General features: G+C 36.9%; 1 long non-coding RNA gene across 1 annotated transcript in view; it reads right to left on the bottom strand.

Annotated features, from left to right (window-relative positions):
* Positions 1-18,619, bottom strand: part of LOC140133999 (uncharacterized) — a 35,866-nt gene that overhangs the window by 2,504 nt on the left and 14,743 nt on the right. Inside the window, exon 2 of the long non-coding RNA XR_011856018.1 lies at positions 6,740-6,896. This is a non-coding gene — a long non-coding RNA (uncharacterized lncRNA). The remainder of the gene's footprint in view (positions 1-6,739; positions 6,897-18,619) is intronic.

Genomic DNA, 18,619 nt, shown 5'->3' with positions numbered 1-18,619 from the left:
GGGTGTTTAACCCCTTACCTGTAAGTGTGTCCCCCGTGGATCGGTCCCCCCGGTGTGCTTACCGGGGGATCCGATCCCTCCTGCCGCTGCCCCGGGTCCCGACAAGTGACCCGGGGCTGTCGGCTTCTCTCACCGCCGGGTTCTGCCTTCCTGCCTTCCTGCGCAGCATGCCCAGTTACTTACACTATACACTGCAATATAAGTGTATTGCAGTGTAAAGGCTTGAATAAGTGATCGGATGATCGCTTATTCAAGCCAAGAAGTAGAAAATGTAAAAAAGTTCAAAAAAAAAAAATTAAATCTTTTTATAATATAATTAAATAAATAAATAAAATAAAAGTCCCATAATCTCCCCAGTAACACATAAAATGCAAATACAGTAAATAAAACACAAAAACACGTACATATTTGGTATCACCGCGTCCGTATTAATCTGTAAAATAAATCTAAATCAATATTGAACCCATTTGGTGAACTACGTAAAAAAAAACTCGGAAAACTTCCTATAATATACAATTTTTCATCAAACACCATCACAAAAAATGTTCTAAAAATTTCTCAAAAAAAGTTACGTTCCCTAATATGATACGACTGAAAAGAACAACTGTTTTCGCAAAAAATAAACCCTCAACCAGATCTGACAACAGAAAAATACAGAAGTTATGGCCCTGAAAAGTTGTCAATAGTAAAAACAATGCGATTTTCTCCAATATTGGTTTTACTCAGGAAAATTAAGCAAAAATAAGAAAAACTATATAAATGAGGTATCACCGCAATCGTAGTGAACCAGAGAATAAAGATAAAATATTATTTTTACATTACGGTGAGCGGGGGAAAAAAATGCTAACAATCCAAAATAAAAATTGATGATTTTGTTTGTGTCCCCCTTGAAATAGTTAATAAAATCTCAAGAATAAGCTTTAGACTCCCAAAATAAATTATCTATACATTGTATCTCATCCCATAAAAAATAAGCCCTCATATGTTTGTATTACCAAAAAAAATAAAAATGTATAGGTCGTACAATGTGACAATACAAATCTGCTGTGAATGGCGCCTCCATTCATTCTATACTCGGCCGTGCGCCCGTACAGCAGTCACCACCACATATGGGGTATCAGTACACTCGGGAGGAATTGGGCATCAAGCGTTGCAGTGCGTTTCATCATTTAATTTATTCTGAAAATTTCAGTTTTGGCCTAAATGAATGTATTTTCCAAAAAAATTCTATAGTTTCTAAATTGCAAGTCCATATTTTTTAACCCATGTGAAACACTTAAAGGGTTAATAGACTTAATAGAAGTTGTTTTACATACGTTGAGGGGTGAAGTTTTTTATAGTGGGGTAATTTATGGGGTTTTACTATTATTTAGGCCTCTCAAAGTCACTTGAAAGCTGAGTTGTCCCTCAAAATGTGAGTTTTGGCAATTTTCATGAAAATAAGAAAAATCGCACCTAAAGTTCTGCACCTCATAACATCCTAGAAAAATGACCGGAAGCATAAAATATCATCTCAACATAAAGCAGATATTCTGTAAATGTTAATTATCAAACTTTTTGGGTAGTTTTACATCTTGTCTGGAAACCAGAACATTTCAAACTTGGAAAATGAAGAATTTTTACAAACTTTTGCCAAATTTTCCCTTTTTTTCAGAACGAAACGCAAAACTTATCACTTAAATTTTATAACTAACATGAAGTACAATGTGTCACGAGAAAGCATTCTCAAAATCACCAGGATATGTTAAAGCGTTCCGAAGTTATAACCAATTATCGTGAGACATGTCAGATTTGAAAAATCGAGTCTGGTCATTGAGCTGAAAACTAGTGTCGGTGATAAGGGGTTAAAATGAACTGTAGACCACTTCTTATCTGTCCACACAGCATGATCTGTAGAAAAGGTGAGTCTAGCTTTTTGATTTCTTCTACTAAAGAGAGGTTTGGTCACTGTTGAATAGGTTTTAAGTCCAAAGGCTCTTTAAAGTTGTAACACTGTATGACGAGAAAGATCTTTACCCTGTTGAGTGCTGAACTGGTGAACAATCCCAGCTGCATTACAGGCAGTCCCCGGGTTACATACAAGATAGGGTCTGTAGGTTTGTTCTTAAGTTGAGTAAGTCGGAACTGTATATTTTATCATTGTAATCCCAGACAGAACTTTTTTGGTCTCTGTGACAATTGGATTTTAAAAATGTTGGGTTGTCATAAGAATCAATATTAATACTAAAGCTTCATTACAGACACCTGTGATAACTGTTACAGCTGTTTATTGTAGCTTAGGACTAAATTACAATAAATTACCAATATCCAGAGGTCCGTTTGTAACTATGGGTCGTATGTAAGTCAAGTGTTCTTAAGTAGGGGACCGCCTGTTTTGTAACAATTTCCCATGGAGTTTCTTTACATTATCCTGTCCTCTCTTGCACTTGTCTTTCAAGGGCAACCAGCCTTCTTGGGGAACTTAAATACATTTGTGATGCTGCAAAGGTGCAGTATTCTACAAATTACAGATAAACTTCTATCAGCTATGGTTGATAGGGTCACCCCTTTAGTCTTCATCTGGACAGGCTGCTGATGGAGGGTTTCAGACACTTTGAAACAACACATCATTTTTCAGTCAATGCAAACTGGAAAGTTAGACTGTCAGTTAATTAGGGGTTGTCAATTAATTGAGAAGATTAACACCAATGACTTGAAGGTATCTAATTCTTTTACAATTTTTTCATTTACATTTTTTATTCTGTGCTTTACAATGTATTTAATTTGTAAAATAAGCTTAAAATACTGCTATTTTACTCATGTTAGAATATGTTTACATAGAAATATAGGACATTTCAGAAATTGTGAGGTATTCTCTCATTTTGATTAGTGTATTGAGAGAATGTTTTATCTCTTTTTTGATATTTTCCTTTAGATTCTACTTTATTCGATTCAACTGTGGCTTTTTGTGAGAAGTTATTCAATCATCTAATTTGTTGGATATTTTACAAATGTTAGAAAAGAGTATCCACACTTGAAAATAAAGTCAATTAAGCGATAATAATATTTGCCTGATCAATTTTGCATATTTTCTATATTGAATTGCAATTAATTTTTAACAAACTGCTTGGGGAATAATATAATAAAACAAAGGATCATGGGATGACAAAATTCAAAAGACAAAATTAAATTATTTATCTGTGAGATATGAAAGAAACTTGAAATGGTTTTTGTGCATATGATTCTAATCACCTAAATTAAATTTTCTGGACTGAAATTATGTTTCATTAATATTTATTTTTTTCTAATTAGAAAACCACTAAACATAATATATTATTTTCTACTATAATGTAATCATTGTAATTTTATAAAGCCTTAAAGGGAGAAATTCCTTTGTGTTAAATAGTTTTAGACGTTCAATTGGTTCCACTTTGCCAATTTATTCCTCTTTGAAAACCAAATTAAACTGCTTCTAGGCGTAGATAGATTTTACTTATCCTATTTAACTACAGTTTAAAAAGTAAATTGGTAACACTTAAAACTATAGCAATAAAGGAGAACTTGTCCAAAGGCACCTGAACAGAGGTGAGTAAACTATTTTCAGTTGACAAAATTCAGTTACTGTAAACTGTCTTTGTAGTTCTTCTAGAAGACCATTTGAAAATTCTTTTCACAACATACGATTTAGGCCCCTTTCACATGACAAATGCAAACCGGATGTAGATAGAGCAAACACTGTCTTTTTCCTGTGTAGGGTGCGGTAAGGTTGGCAATGCGCCCATTCATTTAAATGGACATATTACCCATTTAAATGCATGTGGCTGTATGCTACCCATACCGAAACAGTACAGTATGGGTAGCATACAGCCAAAAAAATTAGGTAGTGTGAAAGGGGCCTTAGTGTTTACTTTTAGCATATATACAGGATGGCTCCATTGGGGTGGCTTATCAATAAGCAGGCTTCTTGCGACAGTTTTTTAGACTGTCTTAGGAGCATTTTGTGTGTCAAAATGAATGGCTTAGGTAAATTTATAAATGTGAAATATGAGGACTTAATATCTGCATTATATTTTAGATTCTTTGATGAAAAGTCTAAAAATATTTTGTGCAATTCAGACAATTTGAGACAATTACGGGACACTGACGTAACTACAATGAAGAATTACTCCCATTGACCCTTATTACAAAGGAGAGTAGGTCCTTTTGGCATCTACTATAAAGACTGGGAATCAAAACACTAAGGGTCAAATAATAAAAATTGCACATTTGAACTTTTTTCAAAAATATAAAGCATCCTAATATATGTCCACACTAAATAGCATTAACTAGTCAATAATTTGTGATGCTATAGCCTTTCTTAGAACTTTGATGTACATTTCAACGGGCCATGGGCATTCTTGATCACTTTTTGCTGCATACAATAAACACCTTACATGATCCCTCTTTCAGATGTGCTGTAAAATTACTGTAGGTTGAAAGTGATTTTCTGGGAACTAGAAACGTAATAGAATTATAATTACTCCCTGCTCTCCTCGTCACATTGAACTTTACTTTTTGTGTGTATCTCGACACCACAGGAGGAGGTGGCTTAGACAGTCAGTGGTTGTAATGATGATCTGGCTCAGCCAAATATTGGCCAAGTGGCACCAACTTGTGTTTCCTATGACACATAGAAAATTAAGTTTAGTGTGGACCAAAAACGGTTCAACTCAAGTGTTGGGGGAATGATGAGTAAAATTTCCATCAAATTCCCATTTAGCATAATTTTACTTAACTAGTGATCCATTGTAATTATTCCATATGCTATATTCCACATCTTACTATGAGAGACGGCTGAACATGTAAAATTAATAATCATATGTCCTGCAATTAAGAGCATGAAAGGAAAAGGATGAAAAGTACATAATTCAGAGGTTTTTACATTCAGTGAGTATAAAATTATGGGTTGTCAAAAATGAATCGCTCTTGCAAGCAGGTAATTGCTACTGATAATGAACACCACAGAGTGTTCTTCTATAGTCACAGGCTTCCTTTGAAAATAATGTGATACAGTTTCAAGTGAACATTGTTGAAAAAGAGAACAAAACTAGGATGACCTGCTTCATTTTGTAGGCGTCAAAGTTGTAGGGTAAAGTGAATGGCTGTAGTTTCCCTGATGGCTTGTCTAAGCAAATACAATTGTATAGCTTTCCATTTCTTAGCTTCACTCAAATCTCTAGTTATACAATCAATTGGCTTGAAAGCATAATCATGTTCTAGCCTAATACTAACATTATTCATGTTATCAAAGATAAAAAGTGACTTCAAACAATTTGAAAGAAACATATTCCATTTTAACTACTTCAATAACTTTTAACTGCAGCATTTTCAAATTTGCATTGTGCATTTTTGTGTTCCTATAGTATTATAATTCCTTATAGCACAATGTAATATCCCATACAACGCACTGGGGAAAAAAAGCTGGAAAAACTTTTAACTTCAAAATATTGCAATACATTTTTACAGCTCTCCAAATATACCAAATAATAAAGTCAAACTTTACGGCACTCAGCTGTTTGTTACTTGTTAAAGTACCATTTCATTTTGATATTTATCAAACTGTAATATGTGATATCCCCTTTAAACAGAACAATTCCCATACTATAGTGTTCACTTTTTTCTTTCTAGGCTTATGGAATTTTTCTTTTCTCAGCTATTTTCTCTAAAATTTTAGACAGCAGCAGTAAAGTGGGCAGAGACTAACCTCTTCCTGTCTTTATCCTAAAGCTGAATTAATTATAAGCTGCCCTAACTTCCCATGTTGCTTTATATTCACTCATGAAGGAACTTATTAGCAAATGCAGTGAGATTCCTTAAAGGGTGAGTATTGGGCATAGAAGAAGTAGTAGAAACCAGCTGTGAAACAGTTAAATGATGTGTACAGTCTGTGCTTCTTAAGCACGAACAGTTAACAGCTTAGCTGCTGTAGACATAGTGTCAAAGAGGAGAGGCAGGGAGTAGAGTTTTTGCAGAAAAGTCTTTCATACAGCTTGAGGTGCAGAGAGAGAGACAGAGAAAGTTTTGTAGAATCACATACTGGGGTGAAAGGATTCATAAGGAACAGAGGAGACCTTATACCATACTATTTTTTGCAGGAGACTTCTGCAGAGATACGCGGACAGAAGGTTTGCCTGCTAGCAACACACACAAAGAACAGAATCACATAACTGTCTCCTCTCTCCAAAGTAAATAGGGAGCAGAAGCAATTAGAGTACATAGAATTTCTTGAGTAAAAAGTATGGTTTCACACAATTAAACTGCACAGACAATAGGGGCAGCTACTTCAGCGATAGGCAGAACTGAGGAGGATAGCAAAGAAACAGCTGGACATAAGTAATGATGGTAATAAGTAAAGCTATTCTACATCAAAAGATCTAAAAAAAAAATAATTAAATGGCCCTAAAGATGCTTCTTTAACCAACTTTAAATTGCAATACGTCATTTTTTACTTTTTAAGTAAAATGATTTAAGCCTCAATTTCATTTTATTTTACAATCTTTCTAAGAGCCACACAGGCTCCAACCACAAGCTGGAATGGGTGCACACTGGTTGTGATGTAAGCCCCGCACCTCTGTATACATACATACATACAAACAAACAAGAGTTTAGCTTATTTCTTGTTTCACCCCATACTTTCCACCCAAAAATAGAATTAAAGCCCAAAAATACCCTTTAATCTTCAGTTCACAATCTCTTTATTGAGTCACTTGCAGGTACCTACCATTGCAGTGCTACATGAGCTTAACGGTGGTGGACAACTTTTTTTATGAACCTTCAATTTGGTGACAATATTAATGACGGGTATCTACTTGTGTGACTTTGCATGTCCTCCTTCTTTGGAAATGATGTCATCATTGTAAAATACTTCAAAGAACCATCTGTATTATTGATGAAAAAACATAAAATCTACAATTACTGTTGATGGCTAACTTGTGCTATAAAGAAAAGCTGATACAATAATTTTCTAACCTGATGTTATGACTTTTAACTTCCCCCCATCATTACTAGAAGCTATGTTTCTGCGTTTGGTTTAGATCCTTTTTAATTAAAATGACTTTATTTCTGTAAAGTTCAGTAGTGGCTATTATTTACATATACTGCAAGATACTGAAGAAGGAACCAATAATCTTCTACAATATATAAGGATTCTTGAAATTTAGCGTACATAAAAAAAATAATGGTTGGGTTTTATAACATTCATTAATAATGTAAATGCACTAATGTTAACCAAATGATGTAGAAATCATATAACTGTAGTTTAGCATCACGAGGCGTAAAAAACTATTAAAGCAATGCATCATGGCTTATATTATGAGAAGAACATAGGAAACACTGAACCATTAAAAATAACTGTTTTCCCATAATTACACTCAATATTTTAAATGAAGGAAATTCTACTTTTATCGAGAAAAATAATAAAGAAAAAAATAAACTTCATGTGCTCAGTGTATTAGTAAGTATCAGCTATGGTTTTTCACTTTATGACCATCCACACTTACCTTTCCTGTCTTCTCTTGATCTGTAATATTAGAAAAAAATGTACCTTTTATCATTAGGTAAATAAGCTTCTTAGTGCAGTATTGGGGTGACTGTGCCTATTTTTATAAAGAAGTTGATATTTCATCATTGCACCTGTGGACTTGCACCTGTGGAAGCACAAGGAATGTTTGCTCAATATTATCAGGTCTCCGGCCGTGCACCAAGGAGGATGCTAAAGCGGTTTACAAACTTCATTAGAAGTCCTAGTTCAGCTCATCTCCTGTCCCAGTGTTAACATTTTAAATGAGACCTCAGTACTTTACAGGGCAAAGTATACAGGGAAATGAAGATTGCAATTAAAGGAAACCTACCATTTGCTTTTATGCATTATGAACCAAACATACCTTGAGAATGCTGTAGCTACACTGATGCAAAAACATATCTAGTTTAATCCCTGAACGGAGTGGTTTTGCTGAAAAAACAATTATAAAATTATGATAATGAGGCTCTGTTACTCCTGTGGCTGCCAGGCGATTCTCCTCTTACCCTAAATATGCACTGCTTCACTGTGTTGTCCCTGGCAGGCAAAAGTAATCAATTGCTGCACCATCCCTCAGCTGCTGTGTATAAATCCTCCAGTTCAAGTTGATAAGTCCTGTCTGGAAACTTCAAGAAGCTCTATGTAATGGGTTTATGTATAGCAGCCAATCCCAGAATTCCCAAGGTCCCGAATTTCATAATAGTTTTTAAGCAAAACCACTTGGTTCAGGGATTAAACAAGATATGTTTCTGCATCACTGTAGCTTCAGCATTCTCAAGTTATGTTTGGTACACAATGAATAAAAAGAAATGGTAGATTTCTTTTAAGGAACTGAAAATCAAATATTTAAAGCAACACTATAAGGTGATTTGATCTGTGAATAAGTGCTATATACAAAATATAGGTTCATATGTTCTAGTTCAGAGTAAATCCTGTGAGGACCCTGAAGAGTGAAAGAGAGTCCTGCTTACCCCTCAAGTTGAGTAAATGTGTCTGGGTGGAGTTATCAGGACTCTTATTATCTCTCCTAGGAATCCTCTCAGCATTTACTCTCTTTAACTAATTTTCATTTCTAATTAATAGTTTCTTTTCAATATTTTAATAAATTTTTCGAAGACATAATCTAGACTAGGCAGATGATGCGAGCTTGACAATGACATGTATACACAACAGCTAAGTAAATGTGATTACTAATGACATTCTTTTACTATTATGCTGAGTAGATCTGACAGGTTTACTAATTAAAAACAAGCTATAAGATCCTTTCTTCTTTTGCCTCTTGACATTAACTTTAACAAGATTTAGGCCCCTTCTCCACTGGCGTTTTTCACGCGCGAGTTCTGCGCGTGCATTTGACGCGCAGAACTTGCATTGCACTCTGTCCCATTGTATTCAATGGGTCTTTCTTCATTTGCGTTGTTTTGCACGCGCGTGCTTGCGTTCGTTTGCACGCGCGTCAAAATCGCAGCATGCTCTATTTTTGCGAGTCACGCGCAATTTTCACACCCCATTCAAGTCTATGGAGATGCATCAAGAACGCATTGCACTCGCAATCATTGCAAGTGCAATGCGAGTGCAATGCGTTTTAAACGTAAGGGTTGCTAGGTGACCAGAATAACAGTATTTCCCCTGCTCGCGAACGATCATTTAATTAAAAAAACACAGTGAAGAACAGTGAAGAATAGAATAAAACCAGTGAACACAGTGAAAACAGTGACCACAGGATCATTTAAGAGAAAAACACAGTGCAGAACACAGTGCAGAATAGATTACAGATGTTCGGCACATCTGCTTACTTGTCGGGAGATACGCGCGGAGCGGTGCGAACAAAATAGCATGTGAAGAACAATATATATGTGTGTGAAGAACACATTGCAGATGTTTCCATACATCTGCAATGTCTTCTTCACACATATATATTGTTCTTCACATGCTATTTTGTTCGCACCGCTCCGCGCGTATCTCCCGACAAGTAAGCAGATGTGCCGAACATCTGTAATCTATTCTGCACTGTGTTCTGCACTGTGTTTTTCTCTTAAATGATCCTGTGGTCACTGTTTTCACTGTGTTCACTGGTTTTATTCTATTCTTCAATGTTCTTCACATCTGCTAACTTGTCGGGAGATAATATACGCGCGCGGAACAGTGAAGAATAAATCGCAGATGTTTGCAACTTATCAGAAGACATTATTTTTCAATTAAATAAAACATTTTATTCCCGAACCTTGGTCCCTTTGAAAAAGTCCCATTGACTTAAAAAAACGCGCGTGAAAAACGCACCGAAAACGCAAAAAAACGCGAACAAAAATGAAACAAAAACGCAGCAAAAACGTCAGTTTTTCACGCATTGCACCCTGACGTGAAACGCAACGCTAGTGTGCAAGAGGCCTTAGTAACTTGCCTTATAAGGTCCCTTAGGACATTTCAGAGCCCATGTAAGAAGTTACTGCTTTGTAAATAACAGTACTTATGTTGATCTGGCAAGAAACCCACAAAACAGAGTTATTTACTATATACTTGTATTGTATATCAGAAAGGAATGGATAAGATATTAAAAATGAAGAAAATAAAACCATAGGGTAATGAAAATTGTGTTTTCAAGGAACAATAAAACTAATTAGAACAAGATGTTTTTTTCAATATAGTTTCTCACAACTCACAAGATAAACATAAAGCATCATTTTCATCACTTTCCCCCTTGAAATGCCAATTTACTTAGCTGCACCCAAGTAAATTCAGACACCAGAAAGACCCCAGAAATTAGAACTAGCGGCCACCCCCTTTAACTTTTAAAAATGTTGCTTGTTTTTTTCTGTACATTCTTCTTCCCATATTCAATGCTGGTTGCTCGCTTAAGCAATCCGTCAAGTGCAGCAGCATGGTGTTTATTGTGTTCTTTTATGTGATTATAAGCACTCATTTTTGGTAATTTATGATTAGAATTCAACTGAGTATTTCTTATAACTTAAAGGAAACCTGCCCCTAAGAATAAGGGCCACAAACCGCCAACAACCTGTTATCAAGGACAGTGACAGGTTGGTGCAAGGGAGATCCACATGAAAGCAGGGCGTCTTCCAATTAATTATTTTATTTGTACATTAACAATACATTTTTGCAGTGATCCAGCGCCTTTGTCAGGTTAAAACAAAGCTTAATATTATAGACATGCCCAAAGGATACAATACAATACAACTTTATTGATTCCCTTTTGGAAAATTGGGTTGTACACAAACTGTCCGAGCCTGGACTACATTTAAACGACAGAACACAAACATATAATCGATGGGGATAAGATGGGGGTAGGGGGAATTGCTGTCCTGCTCTGAACGGTCAATGGTGGCAAGTACCCAAGGAAAAAACAAAGAGCCTTGTTTCCACCAAAGGAAGATCATGAAGGGATGATACGGCTATCTCGGAATAGGTATGAAATGCCATCCATCACCTTGCCTATTTGTCCATAGTGGGGGCTCAATTACATAGTACAATATCAAAGTGCAACAATGATAATGATAAAAAATGAATAAATATATATATATATATGAATACATTGATAAACTAAGTAAGACATTTGAGCAAATATCTACTTGAAAATATATTTGTTCGAAAATGTATAAAGAAAAATAAATACCTAGAATAAAAAATAATGGCTTATAGCAATGTACCTCGACGAAGAAAAGATGACAGATCGCACAGCACATAGTCGGATGTATGATTGCATGTTTGTGTTGAAAAGTAGTAAATAATAATTGGTAATAGTTAACCCCTTAAGGACGCAGGGTTTTTCGGCCGATTTCTCGCTCTCCAACTTCAAAAATCCATAACTTTTTCATTTTTCCGTGTACAGACCTGTGTGAGGGCTTATTTTGTGCGTAACAAATTTTACTTTCCTGTGATGTTATTTATTTTAACATGCCGTGTACTGCGTAGCTGAAAAAAAATTCCAAATGTGGAAAAATTGAAAAAAAACGTCACGTGCGTCACGTTCTTGTGGGCTCAGTTTTTACGACTTTCACTCTTCGCCCCAAATAACATGCCTACTTTATTCTTTGGTTCGGTGCGATCGCGGTGATACCAAATTTATATAGGTTTTATTGTGTTTTAATACATTTTCAAAAATTAAACGAATGTGTACAAAAAAGAAAAAAATTTTTTTGCCATCTTCTGACGCTAATAACTTTTTCATACTTTGGCGCACGGAGATGTGTGAGGTGTCATTTTTTGCGAAATGAGGCGACGTTTTCATTGCTTCCGTTTTGAGGTCTGTGCGATATTTTGATCATTTTTTATTTCATTTTTTATGTTATGTAAAAAGGTGTAAAAGTCGCATTTCGGACATTTGGGCGCCATTTCCCGTCTCGGAGGTCACCGCCGGCCGTAACCGTTTTTATATTTTGATAGATCGGGCATTTTGGGACGCGGCGATACCTAATATGTTTGTGATTTTTACTGTTTATTATGTTTTATATCCGTTCTAGGGAAAGGGGGGTGATTTGAACTTTTAATATTTTATTAATTTTTTTTATTTTTTAAACTTTTTTTTTTCTTTTTTTTTTCACTATCTTTTAGACCATCTAGGGTACATTAACCCTAGATGGTCAGATCGCTGCTACCATATACTGCAATACTTCTGTATTGCAATATATGGCATTTTTGCAGCACATTCATTACAATGAGCCACTGGCTCATTGTAACGAATCTGCAGCTGCCAGATAGCCTCGTGTCAAAAGAAGACACGAGGCTACCATGGCAACCGATCGCCGCCCCCCGATGACGTTCGGGGGCGTGGCGATCGAAAAAAAGATGGCGGCGCCCGCGCGCCGCCGGCTTTTAAACGCCGCCGGCGACTTTGCCGGCGGCAACGGGGGGGTTAATAGCCGCGATCGGTGCTAGCACCGACCGCGGTTATTAGCGGTGGGGGTTTTATGCATTTTGCAAAAACCCCCACCTTTGTATGAAGAGGACTCAGCCCGTGAGCCCTCTTCATACATCCCTTATACCTCTGCGCCGTAGAGCTACGGCGCAGAGCGTTAAGGGGTTAAAAATGTAAAAGTGTTTACATAAATAATTTGTTTACATAAATAATGAACATTAATTCTTGACCACTAATAAATTGCCACTTGTAATTACTATTGGTGTAATACATATGTACCATAACTGAAAAAATGTATAGTGTCTATATTTATTCATTATTCCACTGAGTTAACTGCCTCATATACCTTATATACTCAAGTATAAGCCTAGTTTTTCAGCACAAAAGAAATGTGCTGAAAGCCCAAACTCGGCTTATACTCGAGTAAAAAATATATAGGTTTTACCAGGTTTTTGTGGTAAAATTAGGGGCCTCGGCTTATACTTGGGTCGGCTTATACACGAGTATATACGGTAATACGTCAGATTCAAGTGTGCGTAACTTATAAATCCAGTATGATTCTTTTTTTTTTTAGGGCTGATTGTTGGTCAGATATATTAATGTGAATTAGCTCAATCAGAGTTCCCTGATGCAATCAAAATTCTTCTTGTACATCATAAATAAGGGTCAAATTATAAGCCTATTTTAGTTTTATGGCCATTGGGTCTCATCTGCAATGATTTCGTCATTCAAGCAACACATTGTTGTCCACGGTCACAATTGATCAGATTATTGGTTATTGTAATATTGGATGTAAATGAAGTGCCAGGGTGACCACAATATAGCTGAGGGTATGAAAGGGGGCCACAAGATGAGGGAGGGCACAATATGAGGGTGAATACAACATGAGTGGGAGATGAAGTGGTCACAATCTGAGATGGAAATAATGGGGCCAAAATAAAAGGGGGAGATAATGTGGCAACAATATGGAGAGGGAAATGATGGGATGTCTGAACGCAGAATGTACAGGTAATATTTCCATGTCACATTTGGTGAGCCCCCAGAATCAATTTCACTGGTGGGCCCTAAAACCCCAGTCCGACACTGCTTTCCTGCACCGCACCTTGTTCACAATTTATAAGACATCAGACTGCTTCTGTGATGGATTTCTCTGCATAAGGAAAAATCAGCCTAAAGTGAGAGTGAGAAGAGGTTTATACAACATTTTTATTGAAAAACCTATTAGGCAATGCAATAAATCGTCCCCACAGATGTTTGTATGTATGATGTCCTTCCAGTATGCTCCTTACTTGTGTAACTAGGGATGCATCCCTTTTGTTCCCGTAGCAGTGGCTCTTTTGTTCTGTACATAAAGAATTTATTACAAAAAGATGTACATGTCTGTTACCTATTATCTAAGGTTTAGAGAACAACAGGGCAAGGACTGCAGTTCTAGCTATATTTTCAAGGTACAAGCACCATGTGTAAAATAAGACAAAGGTAGGCATTTACAGCACAACCTAGTATTCTCTGTGTATTGTAGTATACAGTTATTATCTGTAGGACATAAAGAAACGCCATTGTGGTTTCATTTTGAATGTCGGTGATATAAAATAAAGTACAATGTAAAACTGATGCACAGTCAGGAAATGTTAACCCAATCTTATAAACACACATATCAGTTTATTCCCTTAAATGCGTTTTACTGTGAATTAAACTGCAGATTGAACTTTTCACAGATAGAAAGCTATTCTTCAAAGATCATTACAGTTTTGACTTTGTTATTATTACCTCTAGGTAAGTAGCAGCGTCCAAGAAAGAAAAGTCAGTCTACCCTCTTTAACAACAACTAACACTCATAAAATCTGTCCCCTAGGCAAGTAATGCCAATATTAGAGAAAATAGTGATGTGATGTTAATCAATTTCCTCCTGCAGCTGGATCGTATCGCTTCAGTACAAGGTAGACAAAAGCTACGGTAATAAAAATGGAGGAAGAACACAAATACATGCAAAAAGGAAGGAATGTGGTAATGGAGCTGAAATGTAATATAGGTGAATTACAACAATAAGGAAATAGATGATTTCTGCTTGTCACAAAAACATGTAGAGCTAATGTAGAGCTAAAATCTAATGTGTTACCATACAATGAGGTGATGTGACATGTATCTGAATTGACTTATGAAAGTTTTATTCAAAAGGCTTGATCCGTATTAATGGTCTTGATCACTTGCTCTGGAATCTTTTAATTTTTATTGATTTGTTTGGGTTTTGTCATCTTTTTTCCAGAGTTGGTCAATTATATTTTGTATGTATATAAAATTAGTTCTTGTTTTTTATTTTATTATAAATCCAGATATGGGTCTTCAATTAATGAAATCGAAAGTTCAGACTCTATATGGCTTTATTGGTAACAGATCTAATTTTCTTTACACAACCAATTGTATCTCCAACTCAAGATTGTGTTAGTATTATCTAAAATTTTTACTGCATACTTAATAAAGTGTATTAATATTGAGAAAAATTTGCCCTGTCTCTATCAAGACAACATCTGCCATAGAAATCTTCAAATCAGGTGTCAGTTTGTGGTCTATCTCCTAATTGTTTCTGTACTATAAATGTCAGGCCTCATCACTCCGTAAACTACCATTAGGCCTCATTCACACGGCATGTCCTATCTTTTCTCGGCATACGGCGCCATGCACCATTTATCCCTGTGGAGAGGGGTGGGGGTGAGCAGTGCTCACCTCCTCCTCTCTCTAGCGCCAATGTGTGCACGCCGTGCTACAGCCCTTTCCCACAGAGGCATGTGAGGGCTTGTCTTCTGCTGTACAAATTTCCTAGTGGCACCATATAAAATTCCATGCAATGTACTCCAAAACAGCAAACCTATTCCCAATGTGGTTGGGTTGACAAAAACACAGTTGCTCCATTTTATGCCGGCTTTCTTTCACTGTACAGTTCAAATTATATATTCCCTACCAATAAACCAATTTTATATATTTTTTATATCTAAATACCTTTAAAAAAAGGTAAAGTTGAAACTATTTCATACTTTATTATACAGATCTATTTTAGGTGTTATTATGTGGGACAGGATGATGTTATAAACCAATATCCAGTATGATTGCAGCAACATCGGTTCCGATGTTTGATTTGGTTTGATTTTGGAACCAATCACAGCTCGGTTCAGCTTCTTTGAGTCAAATCTTGAATTTGCTCACTTTCAGTGACAACTTTCCATATTGGGGCACGTTTAATTGTCCAAGTATCATGCACTCTGGCGCGATTCACTAAGATTGCGCGCCCGATATCCTGCATGTGTCGCTTCCCCGCACAGGTCCGATGGAGTTCACCTTCTTCCTGGTGCATGTAAGTGCATTGTCGTGCGACACAATTTGAATCTTAAATCCTGCGCTCAGTCCGAATCCATTGGATACTCCGGCAGCACGCCTGCTGATTTCTGTCACATGAGATTCAGCACAGCTGCGCCACAATCCAATCGTGTGCGACACAATCCCAGCGCAAACCCCTGTTAAATACCTATCAAAGCTGCACAAATCCTGAAACCGGCGAACAGTCCGACGAAAGTGCGATCCATGACCCTTAGTAAATAAGCCCAATTGTCTTATTATTGGCATATTCTACCACCCGTCATGTTTTCATACCTTTTTATACAGACCTGTTCAAGCTGTTGCACTGATTATTATATTATTTTGTGGGACAAGATGATGTTTTTATTCATATATTTTGAGAAAAATACAACCCTTCAATCACTTTTAATGGTATTAAAATGATAAAAACATGGCAATTCAGATGTATGAATGTAATTCTGGTATTTTGTAATCGATATTGATGAATGACAGGTCTGGGAGAGAGGCTCTTTATAGGTTAGCTACTTTAATCAGTGCTAGCACCAATGATGACAGTTGTTGAGACACCTGCCCTGTATGGAAAGGGACATGGAAAAGAAAGCAATGGATGAGAGGCCATATTTGGAAAACATTTTAGCAAGATCCAGCGTCCATAATATGGTTATATTTGAATGGAAAAGATACCATTTTAACAGAGTAGTGGATAAAACAGAGAGAATCATTATCATTTCTTTTATGATTAGATCCACTCCTAGACTTGCCCAAGTTACAGTCTGGTTTTTGTATTGACAAAGTGAATGAACACCAAAGAAAACTCTAGATTGCATTGAATTAAAGAAAATCAACACTTAGTAGATTGCCTTTCAGATGGGCAACACAGGCGCTATACTCTAGACCCAGTGCGACATCAAAACTTCCACATGCTTCCTCCCCACCCATATATATATAAGAAAACAATATTAGGCAGAGGGATCCACTTCCCCCACTGCTTTCATTTTATGTATAGAGTCCGTAACTGCCATTATCTGCCAGGACCCTAGCATACACAGAGTGTGCACACAAGATTGGGAAGTTAAACTTTAATTATTTACAGACGATGTTCTTCTCACTTTAACCCAGCCACGAATCTTCTTCCCGAAACTTTATGCTCGACTGTAGCAATTTAGCCTTTTATCAGGCTATAAAAGTATCCAATAATGAGGCACTACCTATTAAAATACATAGTGAAATTGTGAGCATAACTGTCTGAAACTGTTTAGAGAGATTTAAACTTTACTAAATAAATGGAGTAGTCTGATGATTTCTTTTTTCAGTAGGATAGGAGCCATTAAGATGACTGTCCTCCCTAAGATGATCTACCTGTTTGAGAGCCTTCCTTTCCCAGTGTCTCTAAGAGCTTTGAAAGCACTTCAAGCATTTCTCCTCCACTTTGTGTAGGCCCATAGATGCCATCGAGTAGCCAAGTCAGTTTTACTCTCCCACAAAAGCGGGGCCTCTTGGTCCCTGACATTATTAAGTATTACTGGGCAATGTACCTCTGATGCATTCCAGCATGGTCCAACCTGTGAGCTTACTCAAAGTAGATGTAAAAGTTGTGCATGGCACTATGGATCCCTGGGACACCTCCACCTCTAGGCCCTGTGCCAGGACTCAACAACTTTACACTTAGCACATAGCACACCTGTAGCACAAAGTTACCGCTTTATTCTCCCATGCAGTCCTTTCTTTATTCTCCACAACTGACACACACCTTAACGTGTCATGACACAAATACCTTCGAGATCTAGAAGATTATAGACTCAACAGAGTCTATAAATGGCGGGACTTCTCCGGTTGGCAACGTGGCGGAGTCAGGTTTGGCGAACGCGGCGGACAACGTTCCTCAAGCTCCAGCAGCGAGCGCAGTGGAAACTAAGGGAGACGTCGCCCTTTTCGGAAAGGCGAATACAGAGAACCCCCAGGAGGACACGCCGCGGAGGACGCTGTTATAGACACTATCCATCAACCGCCTCGGCCACCAATAGTGACTGCACCGCCTCCTCCACCACCACTGACCAGATCTCAGGTACTGTACCCAGCCTGATTATTAACATTTCTTCAAAGAATCTAGACTCGGCCCAAATGAGTCTTTTACAAAAGGGGCTGTCTTTCAGCCCTGTTGGACGATATGATTCTTTCAATATGGATCTAGATTTACAAAAGTTGTTTAGAAATGTCAGGCTCAAAGCCTATTTTGCTAATCAAGATAATTTATTAACCTGTGAAAATTTAAACACTACAAGTCTATTAAAATTGGATGATCTAGGACTTAAGAATAAGAGCTTCTTTAATGCTCCTAAACGATTTCATCCTGTAGAAACATTTGTAGACGTAGTAAAACGTGATATCACAGCTCTGACACAACGTCTTAAGTTTGGTGATTTTACTGTGTCCAATAATCTCACTGGTGATGAATACAAAGCTCTCAGGTCACTTTGGTCAGACAATGATATCATTCTAAAACCGGCGGATAAAGGCGGTTCCATCGTGGTGATGGACCGAGAAGCCTATACTAAAGAAATATATCGTCAATTATCTGACCAAGAGACCTATGAGAAGCTCACTTCCAACCCAACCTCCAGAATTAAGAACAGGTTAATGACCTTGGTGGATATAGGTGTACAAAAGGGATTGATTGATAACAAACTAGCCAAATTTTTGATTAATCATGATCCAGTGATACCTGCACTCTACATTTTACCCAAAGTGCATAAGACCTTGGTCAACCCTCCCGGAAGACCCATTGTGGCTTCAAACAATTCTATTCTTACACCCCCTTCTAAAGTATTAGAAAAGATACTAACTCCTTATGTGAAACAAAG

This window comes from Engystomops pustulosus, chromosome 5 (genome assembly GCF_040894005.1).
Source record: "Engystomops pustulosus chromosome 5, aEngPut4.maternal, whole genome shotgun sequence".
Taxonomy (NCBI): domain Eukaryota; kingdom Metazoa; phylum Chordata; class Amphibia; order Anura; family Leptodactylidae; genus Engystomops; species Engystomops pustulosus.
Note: the sequence above shows the minus strand (reverse complement) of the source record. Positions and strands in the feature narration are given on the sequence as shown.